Source organism: Chenopodium album, chromosome 8, assembly GCF_948465745.1.
Source record: "Chenopodium album chromosome 8, dcCheAlbu1.1, whole genome shotgun sequence".
NCBI classification, from domain to species: Eukaryota; Viridiplantae; Streptophyta; class Magnoliopsida; order Caryophyllales; family Amaranthaceae; genus Chenopodium; species Chenopodium album.
The window spans coordinates 27,504,890-27,517,601 of record NC_137841.1 but is presented as its reverse complement, the minus strand read 5'-3'; the positions used below and the strand labels follow the sequence as shown (position 1 = coordinate 27,517,601).

The following is a 12,712-nucleotide window of genomic DNA, read 5'->3' as shown; positions in this document are numbered from 1 at the left end:
CTAGCTCCGATGCCCCCTCTCCGCCTCCCTCGAACCACCAGCCTCCCTTCCACCGTCACGAAAACCTCGAAAACCAACCATCCCACAACCCTCGAAAATCCTTTCCCTGCCATGATCCCGGCATCCCTCCTTTCCCCCGTTTCGATCTTGAAAGCTCTCCCCTTCCTCCGTCCCAATCCCGATCTCCCTCCCCTTTCTCCGACCTCGATTTAGCCGATTTGGTGGGTTTTCGAAGGTGGTTTTGGGGTTAGGTTGGCTGGGGTGGATTGCGGTGATTTCGGGTCTGGTTGTCGGTGGTTCGAGGTCTGGGTGGGGTAGTGGTGGTTCTGATTATGGGTTTGGATGGTGGTGGGGATGGACTTGGGTGGTGTTGGTTTTCTTTTTTTCTTTTTTTTGTTTTTTCTTTTTTTTTCATTTTTTTTAATTTTAGACAAATCAAATTGTGACACATGTAAAATAAACTTAATAAAAAAAAATTACCTCTTCAACCGGTTACTGGTCATCCGGGATCATTTTGAGCGGATTGATATCAAAGGTGGGATTATTCCCATCAATTTTTCCAATATAATAAGGTAGTAGTTTGTCAACACAAAAAAAAAAAAAAAAAAAAAAAAAAAAAAAAAAAAAGTTGTTGATTACATCAAGACATAAGGTAGTTCATTATTTGGATGAAATTCATTCCTTTACTAATTTCTTCAAAAATAAAATATATCAAATAGAGATGATTCAGAGAGGTAAATATAAAAATTAATTTTGATATGGTACATTTTTACCAATATCTTAATTTTACGGAGTATGTACTTGTACTACGGAGTATTATTTAAAGGCAAAAGCTAACAAACGCCTTGGGTGCGTTGGATAAGCTAGCTAAAAGTAGAAGGATTAAATTTAAAATTAACATTAATTATATTACACCGATTGACGCTCCGGGGGCGTTCCTTAGCAAGATCCTTTGAAAATATACTTAAATATATAAATAATTTGGTCTATATTATTTTTTTTCTTTTATGAGTGCATATTATATTTATTTTTTTTATTCAAACTTTCTTCTATTTTGAACCCTGGTGGCATCCCTTTTTTAATTTCACATGTGATAATTTTTCATTCACCAATTATGTTAGGTTGAAGGATATATATTCATGATTTTTTTTTTTACTACAAATAATCATTATACATTAAAAAAGTAATTACTTATATAGGAACTTATAAATTAAATAAAGATATGGTTAGATATCAAGTTGGTAAATATATATATTATTTTAGGATTATTTGTTCCCAAATTTTGGAAGAAAATATTTTGCATATAAATTTTTTTATCAATTTTAATTTATTTTTTTTTAAAAAAAAAACTCAGGACACACCAAAAAATAACACGTGTAATTGCTGGGTTGTCTTTTAGTATATATAGTTATAGTTATTGATTATTGATTGATTAGTTGATACATCATACATGTGAATCTATAGTAATAGTTGTTGGAAATCAGATTTGATAATTAACGCATATATAAAATTACCAAAACCTCAAATTATAAGAGCTAATTAGCGCGACCTTTTCTAAAAACCTACTTTTTTAACACAAACTTTACAAAAAAATCTGATTTACAATATTAATTGAATAGCGGGTTGCTGCCGACTTCTTCTCCTTCCTCTTTTAAGGTCCATGGCATTTAATGGAACTGAGACTTGACGATATCGACATCTTTCTTCACTTCAACACTACCTTTGCTCTAAATCTGAAAGATTAATCCAACTCTTCAATTATCTTTTTTTTCCTCCAATTTCAATGTTACGGTGATAATCAAAACTTCATAATTCCTCCCACTAATTTCGCAATATACATCAATTTTATACCCTCAATCTTTTTTCTCTTTCATGTGAGAAGATATACTACAATAATTAGATATAATTGTTCACTTAACTAGGTTGATTTGGTGAGATTTGGTGAAGATGGAGATTGATAATTTCACCAAATCAACGGCAAATTTATAACTTTGAATATTACTATTTTACTATGCTTTTTTTTAGGAATGATGGAATGCTTCTCTTTTTTACAAAGTAGTTGATTTTTTTTCCATACTGTATTGATTTATTGTTACAAGTAGGTTAGATCCCGTGCCATGCACGGTAATTTTCACTAGTATTATTATCAATAGTATTTTAATTAGTGTGAAAATAATTGTCTAAAAATTGTGTGAACTACTATACTACCGAAATATTGGTAATAATATTTAGTAAAACGAAACTTAATCATGAAAAAACCGATAAGCTAATTATGTACTTAGAAGTTATGCATTTGATCGTATGATTATTTTTATGCGGAAATTTTGTCAAGAACTACCAATTAAAGCGCGTGTTTTGAAAACAACTACCTATTAAAAATATATTACAAAATTGTAAAAAGTTTAAGTACATAGCACTACCACTCTAATAATTCCATCTAGAATTTTCGACATGTAGGTTCTACATTTTACCTTTACCTCATAAAATCACCATCTAAATTGACTAAATTATCCTTCGTAAAGGTGAAAAGTGATAAAAACTAAGACCTAAATGCCGAAAATTTTAGCCAAAATTGTTAAGAGTGGTAATGCTACATAAATTTTTTACAACTTTGTGGTTGTTCTTTTAAAAAAATAAAATTTAATAGGTAGTTGTTTTAAAAACACATGCTTTAATTGGTGGTTGTTGACAAAATTTCCTTTTTATGTATTTCAATACGATAAAGTTAAAGCTATGTATCTAACCCCGCAAAAATATTTCCTTTTTCGCGCTATATATTATTGAAGATTTTCTCCAAAAAAAAAAAAGAAAAAAAGAAGTATGAAATACGACCTCTATGAGATATAAGGTTTATGGCGAAAAGGTATGAAGTTGGACTAATTTGGAAACATTGGGTGCTTGAGTTGGACTAATTTGGAAATTTATCCAATATTTTATTGGAATCGTTCGAAATATAGTTGTATCTTATTATTAGCATCATTTTTTTAAATAGTGGTAGTATTTAAATATCATTTCATAATGGATTTTATAAGATGTAGAAGAAAAGTATGAGATATTGATTTGATATTTGCATTTCTTAGTGATATCTTCAAAGACATAAAGTAAGGGAAACATCAATCTTGTGTAATTTTGCTTTATTGTTGAATAAAATTAAGTTCTCATCTTCCTTTAAAAAAAAGTAATTAAAAAATCAAAACAAATTTTATCAATATTGTAGAACATGTCACAAATTATGTAAAAAATATATTTTTTAGGTTATAATTGTCAATATTTTTTGAGGAAAGATATGTGAAATTAAATTCCTTTACCTTAATTATAATATATAATTACTATATAATAATATGGAATATACAATAAAAATAATATTATTTTTATAAGAGAATTTTTTCCGTAATTAATAGATTTATTTATTTTTAAAAAAAATAAAAAGAAAAAAAATACACCAAGAGATGACACGTGACATTGCTGGTGTGTCTTTTAGTATATTGTTATTACTAGCATAGTGCATGTGCGATGCACGGTTTATAAACCAACTTATTAATTATTAATATAATACCGTAGGAAAAAAAAACAAAGATAATTCAATAAGTAATAAGGGCTTACTTACTAATAGTGGATACAAAAACAAAGAAATGTAATCTGAATAGTATTGTAAGTTATTAGTATTTTTTATAATTTTAATTTATTAATTGAAAATTAAATGAATATTGCTCCACATAATTATATAAAAGAAGTAGATTCCTTCATTTTCTATCTCCCGTAGAAAAAATACCTTTTGTTATGCTTCAGTAACTACAATCTTATACGAAATATATATATTTTACCCGTCGTATCCACCAAAATCTTTAATTATTATTATAAATTTAACAATAATTTTGCTTGGAAATTTTTTTTAAAACGTTTAGATGTATATTTTTTTAATCTAAGTGAATTTAATTTTACTTTAGGTTTGTATGTTAAACATTTGGAAACTCTATATTTATTTAAAATTACATTAGATAGTAGTTTAAATTAAAATTATATAGCAAGAATGGAAAATATTAATTACAGAAATGAAAGTTATATGAATCAAAATAATCACAATTTCTTCAAAAAAAAAATTAATCACAATTATATGATATGATTTGATGAATATTTTGTGTATAACTTATAATAGGCAATTATTATAATAGGTAACTAATGGCATTGACTTAAAAAAAAAAAAAAAAAAAAAAAAAAAAAAAAAAAAAAAAAAAAAAAAAAAAAAGAGGATTTTGAAGGGAAAAAACAGCACCAAAAAATGACAGGTGTCATTCCTGGTGTCTATTTTAGTATTATGTTATTGATTGATTGATTCTTCTATTTAAACAAATTGTGGTTTGTGTGTTCTTATTGATCTATGTTTGGTGAATGTGATCAAATGATTGAAGCTAGTTTTGTACTGTAATTACTATGTTGCTGATGTAAATGCAATGACAGGGATGCAACCCGCCACCAATGAGTATGACGAAGACGTCAACGGACATTAGTGCGTTTTTGTAAAATATGGGTCACTTTTGTTAAAAAAACAAAAGGGGGTCACTTTTGTGGAAAAAAAAAGGGGTGATTTTTGTGAAAATATGGGTCACTTTTGTTTTAAAAAAAAGGGGCCACTTTTGTAAAATATGGGTCACTTTTGTGGAAAAAAAAGGTCACTTTTGTGAAAATATGGGTCACTTTTGTTTAAATAAAAAGGGTTGCTTTTGTGAGAAAAAAGGACCACTTTTTACAAAATATTCGATGTACAATAAAATTATTGTAAACCGGGTTGTAAAGTGGGTCCATGCAAAAGTTTTTTTTTTTTAAAAAAAACACTCTATCTTTAATTTTAATCTATATTTTTAATTGGATAAATCAAAACCTACCTTATCGTTTCCCTTCAAAAAAAAAAAAAAAAAAAAAAAACCTACCTTATGGTAAGAAAATATAAACTCAACCTAATATCATACCTTCCTAAACTACTTATCTTCCTTCAAAGCTTTCTCCTTTGCCAATATCTCTTAGCTAACTCTAGCTAATGGGTGTCCATAGACACTTCAATGTTTTGACGACGGCTAAACACATCGTTGCAGCGGCCGTGCCACTGCAGGATCACCGGCTACCCTTAACAAACTTGGACTTTCTGTTACCCCCATTAGATGTTAATGTTTTTTTCTGTTACAAAAATAGTGTTACTGCGATACGTGACGACGAAGGGCAACAAAATGATACGTTCAAGTTTAAGGTAAGTGTACTAAAGAAAGCCTTAGCTGAAGCACTTGCGTACTTCTATCCCTTTGCAGGTGAAGTCGTTAAGAACTCCGGTGGCGAGCCGGAAGTTCTATGCAACAACCGCGGTGTCGAGTTTGTTGAAGCGTTTGCGGATGTTGATCTTTGTGAGCTTGATTTGTATAACCCGGACCAAAGTATTGAAGGCAAATTGGTGCCTAGGAAGAAAGATGTTGTGTTCTCGGTTCAGGTGATTGTTAGCCCCTATGATTCACTTTGACTTTTGACAATATTTATATATTCTATAATCTAACTAGCTTTTATGATTTGAAATTTTTTTTACTAATGTGCGATTTTTAGTAGGATTTTTTTGTAAATAACCACCCCTAAATGTACCTTGTATTGAATTAACCATTCATTTCAAAACCCGTAGATTTCACCACCCTTCTCTAATTCCGGCCAGTTTTCCGACTTAGTCTAGCAGTTTTCCGACTTTGGGGCCCACAACATATAAAATCAAAATTAAAGTTAAAAAAATCCCAACCCACCACTGCCACTTTCGATAGTCGGTAGCTATGCAACCTCCGGCACCCCGTCCCCTTCTCCGTTTCCGTTTCCGTTTCCGCCACCCCTACCTTCTCCGTCCCTGTTTCTAGCAATCCTTCCAGAAAAATTGAACCAACAAATTTAAACCCTAAAAGCAGAAAATTTAATTAAATTAAAAAAAATAATAGAAGAACGCAACCTTGAATTGAGCAGAGGAAGTGGCGACATCAGCGGGTTTTCGTGAGGAATCAGCGACGTGGGTGGTTTTTCGTTACGAAACGGTGATGTGGGTGGGGTTTTGTGAGGATCGGAAGCGGCGACTGGGGATTTCGTGGACATGGCTGGGGTGTTGTGGGGTTTCGCCGGCAGGCTGGTTGGGGTGGGGGTGGTCCGGCAGGTGGTTGATTTGGATGGGTGGTGGGAGATGGAAGGAAGCAGTGGCTGCCATGGGCTGGGGGTTATTGGGAATTTTAATTTATAAAATTTTGATTTTTTAAAATTTTTTTAACCTATGGTGACACGTATATCCTAAGTCGGAAAACTAATCGGAATTGAAGAAGGGTGGTGAAATCTACGGGTTTTGACATTAATGAGTGATAATTTTTAATTTCGAAAAAAATGGGTGGTTAATTCAATACAAGGTACATTTAGGGGTGGTTATTTACAAAAAAAAAAATCCTTTTTATTATATAAGATTCTAGCTTCATAGTGTATATTTTTAAAATACGGAGTCTATATTTTTAAATAATTCTACTTATTGAAAATTAGAGATGTTTATAATTGAATTTCTGCTTGCAAAAGTTGAGTGAATTTTGCTTGTTATTAGTATTTGGTCCTGGAATTTATAACAGATTATTTACTTTACAACATGTAATTTTCTACCAATTTTTTTTATATATATATATACGTACACTAAATGAATGATATATACAACTATACAATTGTATAGTTCTTGAAAAATATTTTAATTTTTTTTTTAATTACATTATTACTTATACAAAATTTATTTTCATCTTTTTTTTCCTACTCATTAAATTTCATTTTATGTTTATCGGTGCACTACTTTAATCTAGAATATAATTAAATGTGTAAAAATAATTAAAATGTGATATTATGAAATTATAAATTAGGGAGAAAATTCTAACAAGATTTTAAATCACTATATACTCTTTTATTTTATTATTATTATTTTTTTATATAAGTACATTTTTTTTATGTTACACCCGGTTCACCCTTAGAGCTAATCCGGATTCAGGGATCAATTATGAGTGGTTAGTAAAGGTGGGCTTAATTGGATTGTGCCGGCACGCGAGCAGCACGAGCCCGGGACGAATCCGGCACGATCCGGTCCGGCAGCCCAGTTGTGGGCAGTTGACCGTGCCGTGAACAAATATATATATATATATATATATATATATATATAATTAAAAAAACCGGGCGGCCCGCTGCCCGGCACGGCACGGCTTTCCAGGCACGTGGGCCGTGCCGTGGGCTAGGGTGTGCCAAAAATTGGCACGGCACGATGTCCACCTTTAGTGGTTAGGTTCCACTCCCCTTCCGATTTTTTATAAGTACATTTTTTTTATAAATACATGACTATATATCTTCTGACCTACAATTATAAATCATCAATGCTAGTTTATAAGAATCAAAGTGTTACAAGTAAAAAAAGAAATATCAGAAGTATATCTAAGTTGACATATATATTAACAAATTTACATCAAAACTCTTTTAGAACATGGTACAAATATCTATAACAGAGGTTTTTCCGTGCGGCTTGTAGGTGTTACTTGTAACCCCTGATCAAAACCAGTAACACCCTACAAGTAACCCTTGACCAAAACCAGTAACAACCTACAAGTAACCCCAGAACAAGTAACACCTACAAGTAACATCCCGACCAAAATCAGTAACATCATACAAGTAATCTCATAATACAAGTAATACCTATAAGTAACCGTCGCCACACCATGTGACCAGCCGCATACAACAATAATAAATTTAAGTATTCGTAAAACTTTACTCCGTACAAATTAATCTTAAAAAAACAACTATTGATACACTTACTGCATGAGTTTTCCTCGAGGAACATACACACGTTTTTAGTACGAGTAACATTTTATTGATTAAATGGTCAATCTCATAGATTAGAAAAATGTCTGAAAAAGTGAAACTACATAGTTCCCACAACACTTGTAATCAGAGTCCTCTCTGAAAGCCCTATGCTAAGTACAAAAGTAGGCCCCTTAAAATTTATTAATATTCATTTTTAAAATATTAAAGAAAATTGTTCCAAATAATTCTATCTTTAAAGCGTCCGCTAAAAATTATCCTACCTTTGAGTTATTTTTAAATAATCTCACCTTTAATCTTAATCTTCTTCAAATGGTCTCAATTGATTAGTTATAGCAAGTTACTTAACGCATGTTGGCACCTGATTAGTCCAAATAATAAATTTTAAATTTTTTTAAAAAAATTTAAGAAAAATCAATTAATTTTAAAAACCACTGCACCCACCAGCCAAACTACCAACCTTGTCGCACCAACCTCCCTTGTCCTAAGAATCTGGTCGCCAAACTTTCTTGTCCTAGGAATTCGGTCGCCGAACTCCTTTGTCCCAGGGAATTCGGTCACCGAACTCCCTTGTCCCGGGAATCTGGCCACGCGCGAACTCCCTTGTCCCGGGAATCTGGCCACGTGCGAACTCTCTTGTCCTAGGAATCTGGCCACGCGCAAACTCCCTTTTCCCAGGAATCAGGCCACGCGCAAACTCCCTTGTCCCACGGATCCGGCCATGCCGACCTTTGTCGTCCTCCGATTTCAATGTCGCTAACAACTACCCCCATCCCCCGATTCCGGTCTTGCTAACCTCCCCCATCCCCCGTCCTCCGATTCCAACCACGTTGAACTCCCCACCCCGATTCTGCGTTGAACCCAATTCAAATTAGGTTTGGTGGGTTTTCGAATGGTCTTCTTCTTTTTTTTTTTAGAACCTGGGTTTTCGAATGGTCTTAAGTTAATAGGTTTGGGGGTTGGGTTGGCTGGGTGGGTGGGATTCTAGTCGTGAGCGCAATCAGCTTTTAAGTGGCGGTGGTTTCAAGTCTGGGTGGTTCTAGGGTTTGGGTGGTGGTGGCTAATGATGGCGGTGGTGGGTTTTTTTTTTTAATTTTTTTTATTTTTAACCAACCAAATAACGACACGTGTAAATTAAACTTAAAAAAAATTACCTACTCAAACCGTTCTAAGTAAAATGGGATCATTAAAAAGATTGGAGGGTAAAGGTGAGATTACTTTTAGCGGACGCCCCAAAGGTAAGATTATTTTGGGAAATTTTTCCAATGTAAAAAGCATGTGGCGACTTTTTGGCGCAAATTACCGAGCCAAAATGTCAGTAATATTACTCAATAGAATTGACATTGATATAAATTAAAAAAAATGGAATAGACAATTATTAGATATTTATTTTACCAATTTACTTGTGAATTATCGATAAATTCTCATCTTAACACTAAAACAAGAAGTATATTAAATGGTTATATGCAGCTCTCATGTAGCTTTATCCTTAAATTAAATGGCCCACTGATGAATTGATGGCATTTAGCCATTAAGAAGAGGGATAACTAAGGGAGTTTTAATTTATTTGGAACTAGAAACAAATGTCTAAAGTCTTAGTATTATATTTTGGAAAAACATAAGAATATGAAAAGTTTGGTTTGAAAATGGTAATGACCAACTTTAACAAGGTTTTTTTTTTTAAAAAAAAATAAAAATAAACTAGCCTTTTGGCTAGTTCGATGCACAGGTTGTTACTTTGTTATTTCATAAGTAGGTATGCTTTTCAATTGTTGAAACTTTCGCAAAATGTACTTCATCCACTTTCTCCTCGTATTTCTGGGACGGAGGGAGTACTTCTTATTCCATATTTGTTAGATTAAATAATCATTTCATTTAACCCCAATCCATTAGCACATACTTCCTTTATTTGTTTAAAAATATTTTGTCCCACTTAAAATCTTAAGATAATGCAAATAAAACCTAATACTGCATCATACAATATTGTTTTCCCTACACATTAACATATTTGACAACCTTCTTGTTTATACTTTATACAATTATACTTGTATTAGGTGACCGAGTTGAAGTGTGGGAGAACAATAGTGGCTTGTGCATTTGACCACCGAGTTGCAGACGCCTACTCAGCAAACATGTTTTGGGTCACATGGGCCGAAATAGCAACCTTAAAGCCCATTTCAACAACACCTTATTTTCACCGATCTATTGTTAGCCCAAGAAGCCCACTGAACTACAACTCCACATTTGATGAAATGTATATACCCATTTCATCCCTCTCAAATTCAAATCCAAATCATAATATGGACCCACTTATTACCCGAGTTTATTATATCTCAAAATACCAACTTGATATCCTTCAATCATTGGCTCAAAATGAATGTTGCAAGAAAATTAGCAAACTTCAAAGTTTTAGTGCTTTTCTTTGGCAAATCATTGCTTCTCATGCTTGTCAACTTGGAATGGATTATGTGAACAAGATTAGTAGGATGGGCATCGTTGTAGATGGTAAGCATGCTCCATGCATAAGTGCATACATTTCTCGATTTTATTTTTCAACCCCACATAATACTTCTGATCATAGATAATAATAATCTTATTTTTCAACCTCGCATAATATTATGGTAATATCACCACAAAACATTATTTGAAGTCCTAATATTTAATACTCCCTTTGTTATTTTATAATTGCAACACTTTATAACTGCAACACTTCTCTTTTCACTTGCCGATACATGATTTCAATTGTTAATATCTTCAATTACCAATATGTAAAATTTATAAATATTTTATATTACAATAGTATAAATCGAGACGAATTTAATAAGATGTCACATGACTATATATTTGCTTAAGTGTAAATCATCAAAGCTATTCAAAAGTGAAATAGTGTAAAAGTCAAATTGTTGCAACTGAGAAAAACGGAGGAAGTATGATATTTGACTTAAAACATGAAAATGTGTGACTATTATTTCTGAATGAAGTATGTTCTAACCTCCTCTAATTTGCTTATTATTTAAAGGCAGAAATAGATTAAGCAACGAAGAAAGCAAGGAGAAAGCACAAGCTTTTAATTCATACTTTGGAAACGTGTTATCAGTACCATTTGGTGAGCAAAATTGTGGTGATTTAAAAGACATGCCAATAAGTAAAATGGCAAAATTGGTGCATGACTTCCTAGCAAAATCAGTAACAAAGGATCACTTCTTGGGCCTCATTGATTGGGTTGAGGCACACCGCCCCGAGCCCGCCATGACAAAGATCTATTGCACCGAGGACGGTGATGGGCCGGCCTTTGTGGTGTCGTCGGGCCTAAGGTTTCCGGTCTCTAAAGTGGACTTTGGATGGGGCAAACCAACTTTCGGATCATACCATTTTCCATGGGGTGGTAGTAGTGGTTATGTGATGCCTATGCCAACTCCATTAGAAAATGGAGATTGGGTTGTGTACATGCACCTTCACAAAGACCAACTTGACTACATTGAAGCTCAAGTTCCCAATGTGTTCAAACCCTTTTCTTTGGAGATGATTAAGTCCAATTAATCATGTCAATTAAGTAAAATTAGGCAATATAAATAGAAATACTTACCTTTTTTTTTTAACATCTCACAAAGATCTTAAAGGGGATTACATGTTGTAATAGTGTTAGGGGATAAAGTTATTAGATTAACCATCCTCAAAATTGTGTTTGTGTGTGTGTGAAATTGGATAAGTATGTATGCAGTATAACATAATCTCATATTAACACTTAGTCTCTCTTAGAAATGGATTGTTAATTTTTATTATTTATTTTTTAAAGGTAAATAGAAGTTAGGAAGTGTTCATTTAAGACTAAACCCTAACTTGTCTAAAAAATAAAAAAGATAATTTACCATATCTTAAAAAGGTTCAGTATCTTGGTGGGCTAAGTTTGCATTCAATAGCATGATGCTTCTCTATAGATGTAGAAAGAATTGGCAATTAATGATTTCAAATCAACGGTTTAACGTCGTCTATCCATTAGAAGATTTTGATTTTCTAAGGGCACCACTAATCTTTACCCTATAAAATATTAATGATATTTATTATCTTCAATGAAAAACACACATGATACTATGAGCTTTTGATAAGAGCAAATCATTACAAAGGGTCATAACTTTTGCATTAGAGGAGTGGTCATTGGTTAATGTTAATCTAAGATTAAAAGAAAGACTGCATTTATTATTATTATTATTTTTTTTGAAACAAACGCATTTATTATTTCTCAGATATTTAATCTATAAGCCTCAACAATAAGAGCACCAGCATCAAGGCCTTTTACAATCCTTTCCGTGGCTTTTTGGTGTCCTTTCCCAATCCTGATGGATGCTATTACTTGGGAAAGATAACTGTTAGGGAAAGGATATTGTAGTATCCTTTCTCTGGAAAGGAAATCTCGCCTCGGCCCAAGTGCCATGTTAATTCAACAATCACAAACAAAAGCATACAACGACTATATTGGAAATCATCCAACGCTCAACTTGTTGACACTTGTCAACATCTTGTTTCTTTATTTTTTTTTTGCTCCAAAATATTATAACGGCTATAATTTGCAAACGGTAACTTATTTTTGAAATCCGAAAACACCAACGGTCATAAAATTTTTTTGTCTATAAAATGAGTATAAATTTGCTATATTTTCACAAAATTTCAGTTTCACTTGTACAATACTCTTAAACACAAAATTATTCTAATCTCCATATTTTCAAGTTTATTTTTCTCCATTTCACTTCCAATTTCTTAGAGTCTTCAATATGGATCGTAATAATTCTAATTACGGTCGTAACCCGAATTTTCCTAACAATTCAAACTTTCAATTTAACCAATCTAATCCTCCTGTTGACCCTAATCT

The 12,712-nt window shown here is 32.5% G+C and overlaps 1 pseudogene; it reads left to right on the top strand.

Moving 5' to 3' along the window:
* Window positions 1-5,035: 5,035 nt before the first annotated feature.
* LOC145642871 (coniferyl alcohol acyltransferase pseudogene) lies at window positions 5,036-11,385 on the top strand (annotated as a pseudogene).
* Window positions 11,386-12,712: the final 1,327 nt, after the last annotated feature.